Raw genomic sequence first — 17,213 nt, forward strand, 5'->3', positions numbered from 1 at the left:
TGGAATATTTTTATTCATTGAAAAAATCAGATCATTCCGAAGAAACATGGCCGTGCGGGGCTCCACCTGCCCGGCCATGTCGTTCATTTGCAGAGTTCTGTGAAGGAAAACTACAAGTACCGACACAACCTTTGCAACTGTCGGGTTGTAGTTCTCATTGAATCACCATGGCGTTGTTGAGCACTGTGGTTGTTCATTGTCTCTTCTTGTCCGTGTGTATATCTGCCTGCCCCTACGATGTACCAGCAGACAGATACACTGACAAGTCTGCAGGAGTCCTGCATGGAACCCATGATCTGCTTTAGAGACTCAAAGTAAAAAAATAAATAAAAATAAATGCACATTTTTGTTTTACCTGCAAAAACATGTGCATTTATTATTTTTCCTTTAAAAAGGTGAACTTAACCTTTAAAGACTTCCCGCCTTACTGCCACATGGCCTGCTTCCAATCTTGTAACAATAGTGTGACCTGTTCTGTAGCCTCCTGGGATATCCCTGTCGGGTATTCCGTGGAGGGAAGGGACACACCATGTTTGGAAGTTGGACCTGATGGTACATGATTAGGGGCCAGGTGCAAGATCTTAAAAGACAGAAGAGAAGATGGTGGCATGGGACCAGCCTTGTGGCAGCGAAGAAATTGATCGCAGCGGGAGAACGCTGGATTCGCTGGGCTTGTGAGTATGTAAATTGAAGATAACCCTTCAAAAAAAGATGAGGAGACAAAAAAGAGGGCATCTTCAACGTGCATTTTCAATTTGTGTTGCAGTGTACTTTTTTTATTGAACTCCCTCACACATAATAACACATATCAACCTACACTGATGCTTTAATGTGCATTTTAATACGTGAAATGGATTTTCTATTTATTTATTTTTTGATCAGAAACAAAGGTGTAAATCCAGCCCTTGTTTTATTTTTATTACTTTTTTTTTTTTTTTTGAAAAGTGTTAAAGAGTTAACATTTCTGTTGCTGACCCCACTGGGGAGATTGTTTCCAGTCTTTGTTTCCCAAATACAGCGATGAGCTCTGGTGTGTTCAGACTAGAATCCAAACCCACGTGTGTGAGCCCTCCAGGGAACAATCATGTGTAATCCTTTATAGTCGGGATGTTCCCCGCCCCGCAGCTGCATATGTACACAGCTAGGGGGAATGCCCCAGCTGCAGAGGGTTGGCTCAGCACAAGTAAGAGTTGCCTGGCGGCTCACACACGGGTTTGGATCCTGGTCCCAGCAGGTAAGCTCTCTTTCTTTTAACAAGAACACTGTAAAATGTACAAGCCAGCTAGAAAGCTTTTTTAATGATAAGATAGATATAAAAAGCAATAGTTGATCCCAACACATTAGATTAATAAGGTCGTGGGGTCATGTTTATTTGCTGTGGGTATGTAAAATATTTATATGCTAATCGGGAACATGACAGATGCTATTTTCCCCCTTTTGCTGTACTGTATACTGGCAGACACCAGGACTCTGACAGCCCTATATCATTTTACTGACGATGGGATCATTACAAAGACCAAAAGCATTCATTAATATTGCATTACACAAATCTCACGCACGTCTTTCTCCCCTTTTTTTTTTTTTTTTTTTTTTTTTTTTTTTTTTTTTTTTGTAGTAAAGGTACGTTTGTTAGGAAATGATGAAACACCAGGACTTTCTCTGTATTCCATTTGTGCTTGTCGACATTAGAAGTTGTCACTAGTAGTTGTGACTCAACATCACAATGTGAACCTGTAGACAGCACACTGCTGAGCAAGCCTGACCTGTTGAGATATTGGGTGACATAATCCAGCAGTGCTTCTGGCATTATATACACTAATCTTTCTTGCCAAGAAACACTGCAGTGCAATCTTTTCTTCCATTACACCTTCGGATATTCCATATTAATATGGGTCTCAGTTAAATATTGATGGATGATGCTGATAAACTGAACAAATGCAAAACAAAATGTTATTTTATTTCGATTTTAGGCTCTCATGTGCATGGCCTTCCTAGAGTGGTAGAAAACTCTGTACTACCACTTGTACTGTAGGTAAGGCTTACCTGTAGGTACTGTGAATATTTCCTAATCTTGAACAGTTTTTAAGAGATATTCAGAGTGCATGCGCCCAATTACATCGTTGGCGCATGCGCTCTGAGGGACCGGCTTACAGTGCTGGAACTTCAGAAGGAAACGGCTTGGGCCAATCACATAAGAAGACAGACAGGGGGAACCATGTCAGCACTCTCAGCAGTGACTTAACAGTGCTGGGGAGCTTCATTCCAAGGTGAGTATTTCATAATATGTCAAAAATATGTCTAAATAAATATTTAAACATTAATAGCGCTAGTATAGTCAGCCTTTTAAATTGATACACAGTCCACTTGGACAGTGAAAATAGCAAAATGTGCAATAAAAGATAGTCCGCTCAAACAGAAAAGAATTAAACATTTGTTGAAGTTTATTGATCCTGACGAATCGCCATCACCACAATGCTTGTATAATAATCCCCCAAAGGAAATTCACTTACCAGATATTACTGGATTTGATGCAAATCTCTAAGTAGTTGTTATCAGCAAAACATTGCGTTTCCATCCAATATTGCTGGGTTGGTACGTAGGTGTTAAGTAGCTGTAATCAGCAATCCCTGCATCTCTCCATTTGTATATTGCTCGTCACAAGCAAGAAAATAAGGGGCAACATAGCGTAATCCAGTATTTGTAAGGTATGTTTATTTAAATAATTCCTTATAGATGTACACTTACAAGAAAATCAATTGGTAAAAGCATAAGTAAAGTATACTTATAAAGTCGCTCCCTCCTGATATACCTCTCACTGCTACAGCGATGTTCCGGGTAAGGCAAACAGGGGACTCAACATCGTAATTTGACGGCGTAGGTTGCTGCGTGGGGCTTGACCATGCAGCAGCCTACGCCGTTGAATTACGCTGTCGAATCCCCTGTTTGCCTTACCCGGGAACACCGCTGTATCGGTGAGAGGTATATCAGGAGGGAGTGACTTTATAAGTATACTTTACTTATGCTTTTAACAATTGATTTTGTTGTAAGTGTACATCTATAAGGAATTATTTAAATAAACATACCTTACAAATACTGGATTACGCTATGTTGCCCCTTATTTTCTTGCTTGTGACGAGCAATATACAAATGGAGAGATGCAGGGATTGCTGATTACAGCTACTTAACACCTACGTACCAACCCAGCAATATTGGATGGAAACGCAATGTTTTGCTGATAACAACTACTTAGAGATTTGCATCAAATCCAGTAATATCTGGTAAGTGAATTTCCTTTGGGGGATTATTATACAAGCATTGTGGTGATGGCGATTCGTCAGGATCAATAAACTTCAACAAATTTTTAATTCTGTTCTGTTAGAGCGGACTATCTTTTATTCCATATTTTGCTACTTTCACTGTCAAAGTGGACTGTGTATCACTTTAAAGTGGAAGTAAACCCTCCTATTGATTTCAGTCAAGGAAGCTGTCATTTAGCCCTCAGTTTAATCTTCAACTGCCATGATGCTGCACATGTGACCAGTTATAACATGTCTGGTTTGACAGTCTGGTTAAGAGCACAACCAATGGGAGGGTTACATTCCCGGCACATGCCGGAAATGTAACTTATCTGAAACGGTTAAATGAATGGGTTTACTACTGCTTTAAAAGACTGACTATACTAGCGCTATTAATGTTTAAATATTTAGACATATTTTTGATATATTGCATTTTTATTATAGTAGCAGCGTTTGATATTGTATTTTTGCCGTGAGCGCTGAGGGAGAGATATCCACTATTTGATTATGTCTCAATCTTTGCCAGAGTATTTCATAATGTGCTAGTATGCGATGCATACTAGCACATTATACGATTGCCTTGCAGGTTTTTTTTGAACGTTGGCAGTTTAAAACCGCTTAAATTCTCTTGTATTGAGTTGTATTCTAACTTTAGTGCCGGTTCACACAGGGGCGACTTGTCAGGCAGTCGCCTCCCGTTCTGTACAATGGAACCGTTCTAATAGGAGCGACGCAAGTCGCTCCGACTTAGAAAAAGGTTCCTGTACTTCTTTTGGGGCGACTTGAGGCGACTTTCATAGACTTCTATACAGAAGTCGTTTTGCAAGTCGCTGTGGATGTCGTGTGCAGGTCGCCTCGGTGAGGCGACCTGCAAGTCGTGCCGCCCCTAGTGTGAACCGAGCCTTAGGCTCGATTCACACAAGGGCAACACGACTTCAACGCGACTTTGCAACGCGACTTTAACCCGACTTCAACACGACTTGTGGATCCGACTTTCAATGAACGGGGATCCGACTTGGATCCCCGCCACTGTATGGCGAATCTTTAGGGGGAACTCCGCGCCAAATTTTAAATAAAAATCCGGCATGGGTTCCCCCCCCAGGGGCATACCAGGCCCTTGGGTCCGGTATGGATCTTGAGGGGAACCCCCCTACGCCGAAGGGACGGCGTGGGGGGTCCCCCCAATCCATACCAGACCCTTATCCGAGCATGCAGCCCGGCCGGACAGGAATGGGGGTGGGGACGAGCGAGCGCCCCCCCCCCCTCCTGAGCCGTACCAGGCCGCATGCCCTCAACATGGGGGGGGGTTGGTGCCTTGGGGGAGGGGGGCGCGCTGCGGCCCCCCCCCCACCCCAAAGCACCTTGTCCCCATGTTGATGAGGACAAGGGCCTCTTCCCGACAACCCTGGCCGTTGGTTGTCGGGGTCTGCGGGCGGGGGGGCTTATCGGAATCTGGGAGCCCCCTTTAATAAGGGGGCCCCCAGATCCCGGCCCCCCACCCTATGTGAATGAGTATGGGGTACATGGTACCCCTACCCATTCACCCAGGGGAAAAAAGTGTCAATAAAACAAACAGTACACAGTTTTTTTAAAATAATTTATTAGGCAGCTCCGGGATCTTCTTCCGACTTCGGGGGTCCTCTTCCGACTTCGGGGGTCTCTCCGCCGTCTCCTCCCGGTGTCCGCATCTTCTGCCGGCTCCTCCGCTATCTTCTGCAGCTCAATTGCTAGCGGTGGTCCGGACTTCTGCCTTCTTCTTTTCTTCCAAAGATGTTGACACGACGCTCTCTCCAGCTGGAATGGTCTCTGAACGCTCCGCAACGGACTTATATAGGCGGTGACCCCGCCCCCTTATGAGGTCACTGTCCCAGGGCATGCTGGGGCTGTGCCGTCATAAGGGGGCGTGGTCATCACCCGGTGACCACGCCTCCTAAAACGTCACAGACCCAGCATGCCCAGGGACTGTGACGGCATAAGGGGGCGGGGTCACGGCCTATATAAGTCCCTTGCAGAGCGCACAGAAACCATTCTGGCTGGGGAGAGCGTCGTGTCAACATCTCTGGAAGAGAAGAGGGAAGAAGATGATCCAGAGGTCCGGACCACCGCTGGCAAAAGAGCGCCAGAAGATAGCGGTGGAGCCGGCAGAAGATGCGGACACCGGGAGAAGACGCCGGAGAGACCCCCGGAGTCGGAAGAAGATCCCGGAGCTGCCTAATAAATTATTTTAAATACCTGTGTACTGTGTTTTTTATTGACGCTTTTTTCCCTAGGTGAATGGGTAGGGGTACCATGTACCCCATACCTATTCACATAGGGTGGGGGGCCGGGATCTGGGGGCCCCCTTATTAAAGGGGGCTCCCAGATTCCGATAAGCCCCCCGCCCGCAGACCTCGACAACCAACGGCCAGGGTTGTCGGGAAGAGGCCCTTGTCCTCATCAACATGGGGACAAGGTGCTTTGGGGTGGGGGGGGCCGCAGCGCGCCCCCCTCCCCCAAGGCACCAAACCCCCCATGTTGAGGGCATGCGGCCTGGTACGGTTCAGGAGGGGGGGGGGGGGGGCGCTCGCTCGTCCCCACCCCCATTCCTGTCCGGCCGGGCTGCGTGCTCGGATAAGGGTCTGGTATGGATTGGGGGGGACCCCCCACGCCGTTTTTTCGGCGTAGGGGGTTCTCCTCAAGGTCCATACCAGACCCAAGGGCCTGGTATGCCCCTGGAGGGGGAACCCATGCCGGATTTTTATTTAAAATTTGGCGCGGAGTTCCCCTCAAGATCATTTGAGCACAAGTCGCATGCCGAAGTCGGATCATGCGAGACGGCGATCCGACTTCAATGATAGTCAATAGGCTGAAGTCGGATCAAAGTCGGATCCAAGTAGTACAGGGAGTACGCTCTGAAGTCGGAGCGACTTCAGTAGTGTCTATTAAGACGCTCCCATGCACTGTAATGTGAATCTCTTTTTGGGGCGACTTGAGGGCTTACAAGTCGGATCCCAAGTCGCGGTAGTGTGAACCGAGCCTTACTGTCTCGTCTCTATCTATGTAAAGCAGTGCACAAACTGTTGATGCTATATAAATCCTGTGTAACAATAATAATCATTTCAAATGATTTTACACCGGTCTAGGCAAACGTCAGAGGGGTGTGATTCTATTAAAAACACACACCTCCCAAAGTTGGGTTTGGGCTGTATTTTCTGTATTTATTTTTTTAAGACAATTTAGCCTCATGCACATGGGATGTTTTTTTTATTTTATTTTTTTTTCTCCCCTCTCCTGGACGCTGTTGCTCCAGGGTAATAAAACACAGCTTAAAAAATGCGTCTAAAGCCGTTTGGAATGCCAGGTTATGTGTGGTTATGAGTGTTTGGCGTTAATGCATTTTATTGGGCAGAAAATAATTTTATTCTAACCATTAGAATGCATTAATTTGCAAATGTCCCTAAATGTATCTAGCGTTAATGTGCTTTGGTGATTTTTCCGCCCAACCGCTCATCTTCCAAACGCACGTTTTGAAGAACGAAGTGATGTGTTTTTTTTTTTTTTTTTTCCACTAAACACCTCTAAATGCATATGAGTGTGTGGACACATAAGCTAACATAGATGGGTGTTTAATGGCAGAAAGAATAAGATTAAAATGGCAGTAAAAGCAGCGTTTTTGATGTCCTGTGTGCATGAGGCCTTTGGATGCGTGGCTGCTGAGATTTTTACAGCTCTGGCTAATTGTATTTTTACATAGAAAATTGACGGCAGAAAAAGACCAAGTAGTCCATCGAGTCTGTTATTACTCCTGCTGGTAATTTATTCCAAGCATCACTACCCTTTCAGTAAAATTATACTTTCTAAGATTACGGTAGTTTTGAACTTTCCTCCGCTTAGTTTGAGGTCATGCCCCCATGTTCTTGATTTTGGTTTCATATTGAAAAAACTGTCCTAAACCTTATTCGCCCCCTTGATGTATTTGAAGGTTTCAATCATGTTTCCCCTTTCTCTTCTTTACTCCAGACTGTACATATTTAAAGCGGAGTTCCACACATTTAAAAGTCAGCAGCTACAAAAAGTGTAGCTGCTGACTTTTAATAATCAGACACTTACCTGTCCAGCGATGCGGGTGCAGGAAGCCTCGCTCCTCTCTGCGGCGCTGGCATTCTAACTGTGGGCACCTGGCTGTTGTTTCACAGCCAGGCGTGCACTGCACATGCACAAGCCGCGCTGCATGCTGTGAATGGCCGAGCAGTCTTCTGGGACCTGTGACGTGTTCCAGAAGATTGCAGGGAGGTTGGGGAGAGGTAATCTTCTGGCGCCATGGAGCCAGGGGAGGAAGTGGGTACTGGGTGCCTCCTAAAAACAGGGACCTCCTTCCTCCCTCCTGCTGGTGATCCCACTAGTGGTGCATCCTAGAATTCTATCCACCCACTGCCTGGTCACACCGTTTGCTCATTTTGCAATCATCTGAAATGAGCGCCCCCCCCCCCCCAAATCTTTTCTTATGTACTGCTGGCCAACACTGTACCCCCAATATTGTACTTTCTCAGGGGATTCTTTTTCCCTAGTTGAATTATTTTGCAATTAAAAATAGTGAACTGCATTCTCCGCTGCTTGACAACTTTTCCAACAATGGCAAGTCATGTTTGAGCATGTGGAGGACTGTACACGTGTAAAGATTAAATCCCCAGTCACGGTCAGTATGCAGTACTTTTAACCAATTGACACTTTTTTTTTTTTTTTTTTTTTTTTGTGTAAACCACTGCATCATGCTGGGGTGATCTGACCTAATTGCATTGACTGTGCAGGGAGAGGCCACTCAGTGCAGCCCAATGCACCGGTTGTGTGAACAAGCCCTTAGGAGGGCTGCATAGCACCCCGAATATTTCTCTAGTGTTTCCTTTAGAGGATGCTGCATATTGTAGTGTTCTGTTAATTTATGTCCATGGGCATTGAAATTATCTGGCATGACTCATTTCATGAAATGTCATTGCATAGTTGGCAGGGCATACTGTATTTTAGCTAGCCTCTCAGACAGAAGTACCCACCGTCTTGTATAAACTACCACATCCCACTTACAATCTAACATGATTTTTTCATTCTCTCAAATGAGCATATGGCTCCCTGTTTTCATGTTCTTATTGGTGTGCACTTATAGCGCAGTATACCAGGTAATGTGATCTCCATTTAACAACTATCAGCTTATGGGTAGAGCTGAATGAAGCCCAAAAGCAAACATTTACCATATTGCAGCTTACCAATTCTTAGATGTAATGGCTATATTTTCTTTTTTAGGATTTCTTTCCTTTTTTATATTCATCTGGTGATCCAGCTAGTAAGGCTGCTGTTTTTCAACATAAGCTGTCCTGCAGATGTAGCAGTTAGTGATGCTTCAGCTCACTAGAGGAACTACAGCACACGTGGGGGCGGCATGTATTTGAACCACAGAACTGTCCACTAGCTTGAGTGGCAGGGTTGCAGTAAGGAAACCTGTACTGAAAGTGTATTGAGGCTGCAAATTTTCCAAAAAATGCTAGGTCCTACTGATCCATCACATGCAGTTCTTTGTGTCTCTGATATCTGCTGAATGCTTTTTCCAGGTTACAGACTAACCACACTAAGCCAAAGTCCTAGTTCACATGGGTGGCCAGGGATGGTAAAAGAAGAACATGCAGCCTCTACACATGCGAAGAATAAATCCCCATTCAGCGTCCGTGTGCAGCACTTTTGACCAATTTCCGGCCCCCAACCCCGGGCACCTGAAATAAGCAGGCTGGATGATGTACATCATCCAGCCTGTTCTGGGTTAGTGAACAGACTGGATGGCGTGCACAGTACACCGCTCCTGTGTCCGGTGGTTTGTGGATCCCAGCCTCTTTCAGGAATGTGTGCTTTGCATGTAGTTTTCTTGCAATGATTCAGGGTTTAACACAGGCAGTGAGAAGGCAGCCTATCGCCTCCCCTGAAAAACAATCCACAGGGCTGGCAAGAGTCCATGTAAACGAGGCCAAAGTATGACCACAATGCCATGTCTTAAAGGTGACGTACCTGCACGTCCATTTGCGCAGCCATGCCATTGTGCCGACGTATATGGCCGTGCACTGGTCGGCAAGCGGTTAATTGAGACAGATGCACAGTATAAAGGGATGTGCTTTGTTCATAGTTCATGTCTGAGGTCTACAATCACTTTAAGTTCTCATCACTGCAACAGTGGTATTAAGCAGTGTATCATAACACTGCTACATCATGCTGTGGTGAATTTTTTTTTTTTTGTGTGTGTGTGCACCACTTCATTGTACTGGTGTGATCTGACTTAAGGGAGAGGCTTCCCAGCGCAGCCCAGTGGACCTATTGTGAATAGGTCCTTAGGAAGGCTGCATAGCACCCCACATATTTCTCTAGTGTTTCCTTTAGAGCAGGGGGCTCCAAACTACGGTCCTCCCAGTAGTTCAGGAACTACAATTCCCATCATGCCTAGTTATGTCTGTGAATGTCAGAGTTTTACAATGTCTCATGGGACGTGTAGTTTCGCAACAGCTAGAGGGCCATAGTTTGGAGATCCCTGCTCTAGAGGATGCTGCATATTGTGGTGGTCTGTTAATTTATGTCCAAGGGCATTGGAATGCTCTGGCATGACTCATTTAATTAAATGTCATTGCATAGCTGGCGGGGCATACTGTATTTTAGCTAACATCTCAGACATAGATTTCTGCAGTATTATGTAAACTACCACATCCCACTTACAATTTAACATGCTTTTTCCAATCTCTCAAATAAGCATATGGCTCCCTGTTTTAATGCTCTATCAGTGTGCACCTATGGAGTATGCCAGGTAATGTGATCTTCACTTCTTCTCCCCCCCCCCCCCCCCCTTCCTTTTTTTTTTTTTTTTTTTTTTTGCTTATCAGAAATGCTTCATGTTGTGATGCTTTTCTGTGTGTAGGCTTACATGCTAGGTGTTTTGTGTGTTTTGTTTTGTTCTTTTTATTGTATTTGGATTTGCATGATTTCAGTGCACCTTCATGCATAGGGTGGCTTACTTTGGTTGTATTTTTGGTGTTTTCTAGTAGTTTTCGTATAGAGAACATTTGATGGCTGCAGTGCAGTTGATATGGATGTTTAGTAATTGGGGAGCTACTCATGCTGTTCAGTAAAACTTATCTAAATTTAACATATCTGTAGTCTGTTTTGTATATTGCAGCCTGGCCTTGTTCACATGTACAATACCTTGTTCACTACAGGTATTCTGTAGTACAGGTTGTACTACAGAATACACCTGTGTAAGGGCCTATGTTTCCTGCATGGAGATGCACAGGTATTCATGCAATCGTTCCCAATCGCGTCGGTTGGTAAGCTTTGGCTGCATGGACAGCATGTGTTCGGGGTCATGCACCTGCATGGCTGCCAGATTGGGATCAGCGACTGCGTCTGTGCAGTCTCTGTGTCCTAGTTGACATGAATAGGACCTCCATTGAGAGATGTGCAGAACACCTGTGCATCCCTGTGTGGGCAAACATGCCCCTTGCATGGGTGTATACTAAGGTATGCCCCTGTGAATGAAGCCTAAATTCAGAAAGCATCACACATGGTTACTGGGATTATTCTTTTTAAAGCATCACCAGTAGGGCTGGGGAAAAAATTGATTTGAATCGAGTTGAGAGGTCAAATCAATTTCAAATTTTCAGCATATAGTGTGTTTTTTTTTTTTTTTTGTCCGCCCCCCCCCCCCCCCCCCTGCTTACACCTCGCCGGTCCTGAGGAGCTGTGGGCAGGAGTTTTTAGGTGAGGCTGCGGCTTCGGCCTAGTCCGCGAGGCCGGACGCCGCGGACTAGGCCGAAGCTGCGGCCTCGCCAAAAAACTAAGGGCGCGGTGTCCATCAAAAAGAAAAACAAAAAACTCGATTCTAATCGTGGATATATATATATATATATATATATATATATATATATATATATATATATATATATATATATATATATATATATATATATATATATATATATATATATATATATATATATATATATATATATCTCTATCTAATTTTTTTTTTTTTTTTTTTTTGGAGAAAATTGCCCACCTCTAATCACCAGTCACGAACAAACTTGCTTGGCAAATTGCTCTAAAAACTCTACTTGCTGTTCTTCTTACTGGTCAGCTCACCAGGTGAAAACGGGCAGAAATAAGCCTATAAAGTAACCTGATGCAGTCACCACATCTAATGAAAGGTGCAATGTATTATATTTTTGGTATTGGGTTTAAATAGAACTACAATAATACCTTGGATTACGAGTGTAATTTGTTCCAGAAGCATGCTTGTAATCCCAAAGCACTCGTATATCAAACGAGGTTCCCCATAAGAAATAATGGAAAATCAGATAATTCATTCCACTACCACTGCTGGTATATGCAGTACTGTATGTGGCCAGAGATGCGGGGGCGCTGGTAATGCTCAGACACTCAGGAACTGTTGATGCTTTTGGGTGCTCCGACGCAAGTTACGCCCGCCCCACTCAGCTGGGAGTGTCTCCGATTTCTCCAGTAAGCGCTGGGAGCCACCAGTGCCCCTGGAACTCTGGCCACATATGGTAATCTATACACCAACAGCTTGATTCCTGCTCGTCTTGCGAGACAGCACTTGCAAATCAAGTCAGGGTTTAAAAAAATATAGCTTGTCTTGCGAAACGCTCATATACAACATTACTCCCTAACTGAGGTATCACTGTATGGGCAAAGAATGTCCAGCGCTCTGAATGTCTCATAAACAGTTACCAGCAGTCCAATAATAAAGGTTAAGAGATTTAATGTTTGTGTGTGATAAAAAGACTATGAAAAAGCGCAAACGCCCGAAACGCGTCGTCAAGGCAACTACTAACAGAGTTTCCACACAGCACCACGCCACGGTGAATCCATCCTCTCTTTTACCCACCCGTGGGAGCCTCATATGGTCCACACACAGCGTTTTCCCATTCGCCTGCCAATTCCATCTATCTACTTCTGGCTGGCAGCCCATGTGGTTCACTAGACTTCCTGATTGCCATCACTTTTTCCTGAGGTTTACTCCATGCAGAGGTGACACAAACCGGCAGACTCATTGGTTTATGCCCCCAGCCTGTCCCTTGGTGGCTTCCTGTCCACCTTGTCACCTCTTGATAAGTTTTATCACCACCACTACGGCTTCACCAAGTGTCACTGCCTCTCACTGAGGTTTTTCCAGTCAGAGGGGACACAGACCGGCATTGCAGCTGCCCAGCGCTATCAGCTGTTGTTCCGGCGGTTCCCCTGTGTGAAGCCGCGCCTTCATCTTCCAGCTGGGCTGACGTCATCATCCCCTGACACAGAGCGTCTGCGAGACCTTTCCCTCCCGGTGGATTCACAGCCTGCCTTCACATCACATTCACAGATCTGTCCTCCGGAATCGGTGAGCCTCTCCATCTTAAGCTGATTTTTACATTGTGGATCCCCTGAGTTTGGCGGGATGGGGCTTCCATCTCCCCTCCAACTCTCTTCCATCTGCTTCCCAGCTTGGGGTTAGGTTTTTTGGATGGATCTCCAGTCTTAAACTGCCTGCTGCTGATTGGAACTTCTGGCTGTCAGAAACTTCCTTATTCAAGTGTCCTACAGTGTTATTAACATAGGATGACATACTGTTCATTTATTGTTTTTATTACAGTGTTTTTATCACACACAAACATTAAATCTCTTAACCCTTATTATTGGACTGCTGGTAACTATTTATGAGACATTCAGAGCGCTGGACATTCTTTGGTTATTGTTTTAAATCTGTATCTATCAGTTACAGTTAGTCCAGCTGCACTGATTTCCCTTTCCCTTTCCCCAAAACCCCCCCCCTCCCCCATTTTAAGTCTTGTCAATCTACTCAGTACATGTTATGTGTCACATGGATGACTGACTATAAGGTATATGGTATACATTTGTATTATTTGTTTATTTTCTACATGCCTTGATTGAGGTCCCTGGGTTTACACACATTGGCGCTGGATTAGTATTGTGTTTTTACTGTATGGGCAAAGCCACTGCACTGACCCAGATGACATCACAGAGCTGGTCCAGGCCCTGCTAGGATCCTGACATCTGGACCTCTGGATCTACCTAGATGCCTGCCTGACAGCTGACTCAGCTTCTCAGCGCGCTGCTTAAGAGCGTGAGCCAGCCGCTCCCTTATCCTGGCACTCTAGTGAGTGCTGAAGGGGCAGAGCAGAGAGCCTTGATTGAAAGTCAGGGCTCTCTGCTCAGTGAAGACCGAGAACTGAGTGAGCAGCTGTCATGTGATCGCTTAGTTCTTGGTCCTAGAGCCAGTGGGGTCAGCTGCATCATTAGACCGATTCAACAGTAACGTAGGTAAGTATGTTTGTTTTATATCCCATACCTCTCCTTAAATACAGCTTCAAATCACTGCTCTCAAAAGAGTAATGAACAGTATTTATTTATTTTTTTTCCCAGCTTGGTGTTTTGCAGCACATTACTCTGCATCACAACCCATCACAGCAATTAAAATTGAATTAAATATCACTTTCTCACTTTAAAGTGGTTGTAAACCCTTTAGACCCCTTTCACACTGAGCCGCCCCAGACGTCAGCGGTAAAGCGGAGCTGTTTTTAGCGTCATTTTAGCGGTACTATATGGCCAAAAAGGGATTAAATCCGCCGCTGCAGCTTTTTGTGATGCCTTGCCAGTGCAGCGCCCCAGTGTGAAAGCACTTGGGCTTTCAAACTGGGTTTGCAGCTGAGGCTTTTTTCAGGTGCTATGCAGGCTCTGTTTTTAGCGCTGTAGCGCCTGAAAAACGCCTCCAGTGTGAAAGGGGTCTTGCACACCACTTTTACCTATAGGTAAGCCTATAATAAGGCTTGCCTGTAGGTACTGGAAATATCTCCTAAACGTGCACAGTTTAGGAGATGCTTGCACCAATGTCATGCATGCGCACTAAAAGGGCACGACCATGCCGTTTCTATAGGGCCTGTGCCGTGACCGTCGGCTGCCGCCACTCCGGCCAGTTACAGGGCCGGAGTCCGCGGCCCCGGAAGTAAGAGGGGTGATTATGGACGTGGCCACCAGTGGGGACATCGCAGACTTTACAGGTGAGTGCGACATAATGGGCTAGTGTGCGATGCATACTAGCCCATTATGCTTTTACTTTGCAGGGGAATAAAGAGGAAGTAAAACCCATCAGGGTTTACTGCCTCTTTAATAACGTAGAAAATAAAACTGCTGGTGTGAATGGGCCCTTATTACTTTCATCCGAAAAAATGACTTTAAACTCTGTTTTGGCCCGCAAGTCTAGGCAGTTTAAAGCTCATCTGTGGGATAAGCAAATATTTTCAAACTAAGAGTCGTGTATGTTTGCTTGAATCGTGGTGTGCTTTGTGTACTTCTTCCAGATTTATGCAGTAATCAGTGTAAAACTTTGTGCAGAAAGTTGCTGTAGTAAAGCCTAGTCACTGCTGCATTCAATGAATATGAATTTATTTCTGGCACCTTTTTGGCCGATAGACTGCTTTCACACTGAGCAGTTTTTTTTTTTTTTTTTTTTTTTTTTGGTTATCAATTTTCTTTTTATTAAGTATTAAAAAAACAAATAATATACATTCTACATCATACCAACTTCAAAAGTACATACATTAATGGCTCCTTTTACATATCAATAAATAATCTTGGAAATACCCTCTTCTTTCCTATTTCTGTGGACTCATCTTCATAAATTCCTATTACCCATACATACATCAATACATTCATCCAAAAAAAAACAAAAACTCATCTTATAAATTTCCTGTTCCCTTCCAATTATAAATATTCTATCAATATTCTGTTCAGGGTTGTACGAAAAGCCAGTGGTGAATGTGCCCCTGAGGTGTCAGTTCAGGGGTGCCGTACAGTCAGCATTCCACTTGTTTTATGGCACCAAGGTCACTTCACCACAACACACGTTTTTCGCACCTGCCTCTAGGGCCGAGCCTTTTGGCTAGGACCAGGGGAAATTTTTATTCCTGGCCGGAGGGCCGGCCATTGTATTACACAATGGTCACTTTTCACTCTCTCCCACTTCCTTCTCCCCACTTTTTAATTTATCCCCATGTTTGTCACTATTTTTGTCTTTTTTGGTTGATGTTGCACGTTGTCACAGTGTGATGAGTAGGATGTGGGTCCTTGGGCCTACTCTGAAGGTCTTGGGAGGGGTGTGGACATAGGCCTTTTGGCTTTGTTCGCCCTCTCTCATGGGGTCTCCCTTCGGGGGACCCCACCTAGTACTTGGGTGGGTCTGTTTCGGCAGACCTTCCAGACAATGGGGGTCCCTCTGGTCTCGGCCAGATGGTCCCATGTGAAGTACCTCAGTCCCCATCTGGAGCCTAATGTCCTGGGGGATCAGGGTAAGGTCCTTCCCTAGTGGAGGATCAGTGTAACACCGTTGCACGTTTTTTGTGTGTGACTCTTTGTGTGTGCGCTTTTTTTTGGCACCGGGTGGAAGTTTTTGGGTGTGTTTTGCACTCCACTGGCTTTTAAAAAAAAAAAAAAAAAAAAATTTGAGCAGTTTTTGAAGCACTTTTGTGTTTATAAAAAAAAAAAAAAAAAAAAAAAAAAGCTCAAGAAAAATGCATCCCTTCTTAAATTCTATGTATGACTTTACAATGGTCCGTTGCGCTTCTGTTGCATTATTAAAAATCCTGCTTGCTGTATTTTTGGTGCATATTCAGTTAAAAAAAATAAAAAAAAAAACACCTCCCCATTTGAAATGCATTAAAAACGCACCCGTGTTGTGCACCTGATGCGTTTTGAGTCGCATGACTATGAAAAACGCACCAGAAGCAAGGGAAAATTGTACTAATTTTCACAGCCATTATCAGCACTTTCTATTGCCAAAACGCTGATAACCCTATTTTAAATGTTGGTGCATCCCTAATTTTAAATACGTTTTTGTGCCCGGAGTTCAGCTTTAAATGTGATACTGTCCAAGCTAGCAAATATGCTACACATTGACTTGTGATTTGCAAGATCCCACATAAGTTCTTATCTTTAGCAAGTGCACATAGAATACATTTCTGTCTGAGAAAAAAACTGCTCCTGTAGGCTTCGTCTTATAGTTTAGTTCATAACTATTCTACTTTTACTGCTAATTAATTAAATATTCTTAGCGGCACAACCATGCCATTTTATATACTTGCTATAAACTACAATTTCCTTGCAGTTTGTAATTGATATTTTTTAATTTATAGCTACCCTCTCACTTATGGCCCAAGCTGAACATCTGATCCTGTGTGTGGATACACTGCTTGTTGACTCTGGGCTCTCGTAGTGTCATGCGATACTCCAGGGTGGATTCTGATGATACTGTGAACTCTCTTTTTGGCGGTTTTCCAAACAATGCTGCAAAGTATTTCTCTACTTAGGATGATTATTGTGGTCTGAGAAATAAATTTCCTGAAATTACTTTTATTGCTTTGATTCTGTGGCAACCTCAGTGTAAATGCAATCACAGGAAATTGTACAGAAACGACATCAGAAAGCATGATTATTCAGCCTCACCCAGAATGTTTGCTTTGTTTTTGGGGTGGAGCAGGGATAGGCTTTATCCTCCACAGTATCTTCGATGCTTTTCACCAGCATGAATGTTGTGTTGTGTTTTTTTTGGGTTTTTTTTGTTATTATTATTATTAATATTATTATTATTATTATTATTATTATTATTATTATTATTATTTATCTAATCTATCTATCCAAAATTATAAAAGTTCCATTGTAGGCCAAATGATCTTTTAAAGCTAAACTTGAGACTAAATCCATAGCTGTAATACATATTAGGGGTTAATTTACTTAGGCCGGCCACACACGGTTCGAACCAGCCGAGATTCGAACCGTTAAAGAACAGGCTGAATGTACCATGCTGTACTTTGGTACAACCAGCCTAGCGATAAGCACTGTCTT

The 17,213-nt window shown here is 44.1% G+C and overlaps 1 protein-coding gene across 5 annotated transcripts in view; it reads left to right on the forward strand.

The window, feature by feature from the left end:
* The window catches only part of IDE (insulin degrading enzyme), a 149,216-nt gene that overhangs the window by 5,278 nt on the left and 126,725 nt on the right, over positions 1-17,213 (forward strand). The window contains exon 1 of one of the 5 annotated variants that reach the window (XM_073596051.1): positions 1,139-1,234. The exons of the other annotated variants lie outside the window; for them this stretch is intronic. The gene's annotated coding sequence lies outside the window, so the exon portion shown is untranslated. Of the gene's footprint in view, positions 1-1,138; positions 1,235-17,213 lie in introns of those variants that run through there. 5 annotated transcript variants of the gene reach the window in all.

This window comes from Aquarana catesbeiana, linkage group LG08 (assembly GCF_042186555.1).
Source record: "Aquarana catesbeiana isolate 2022-GZ linkage group LG08, ASM4218655v1, whole genome shotgun sequence".
Lineage (NCBI taxonomy): Eukaryota > Metazoa > Chordata > Amphibia > Anura > Ranidae > Aquarana > Aquarana catesbeiana.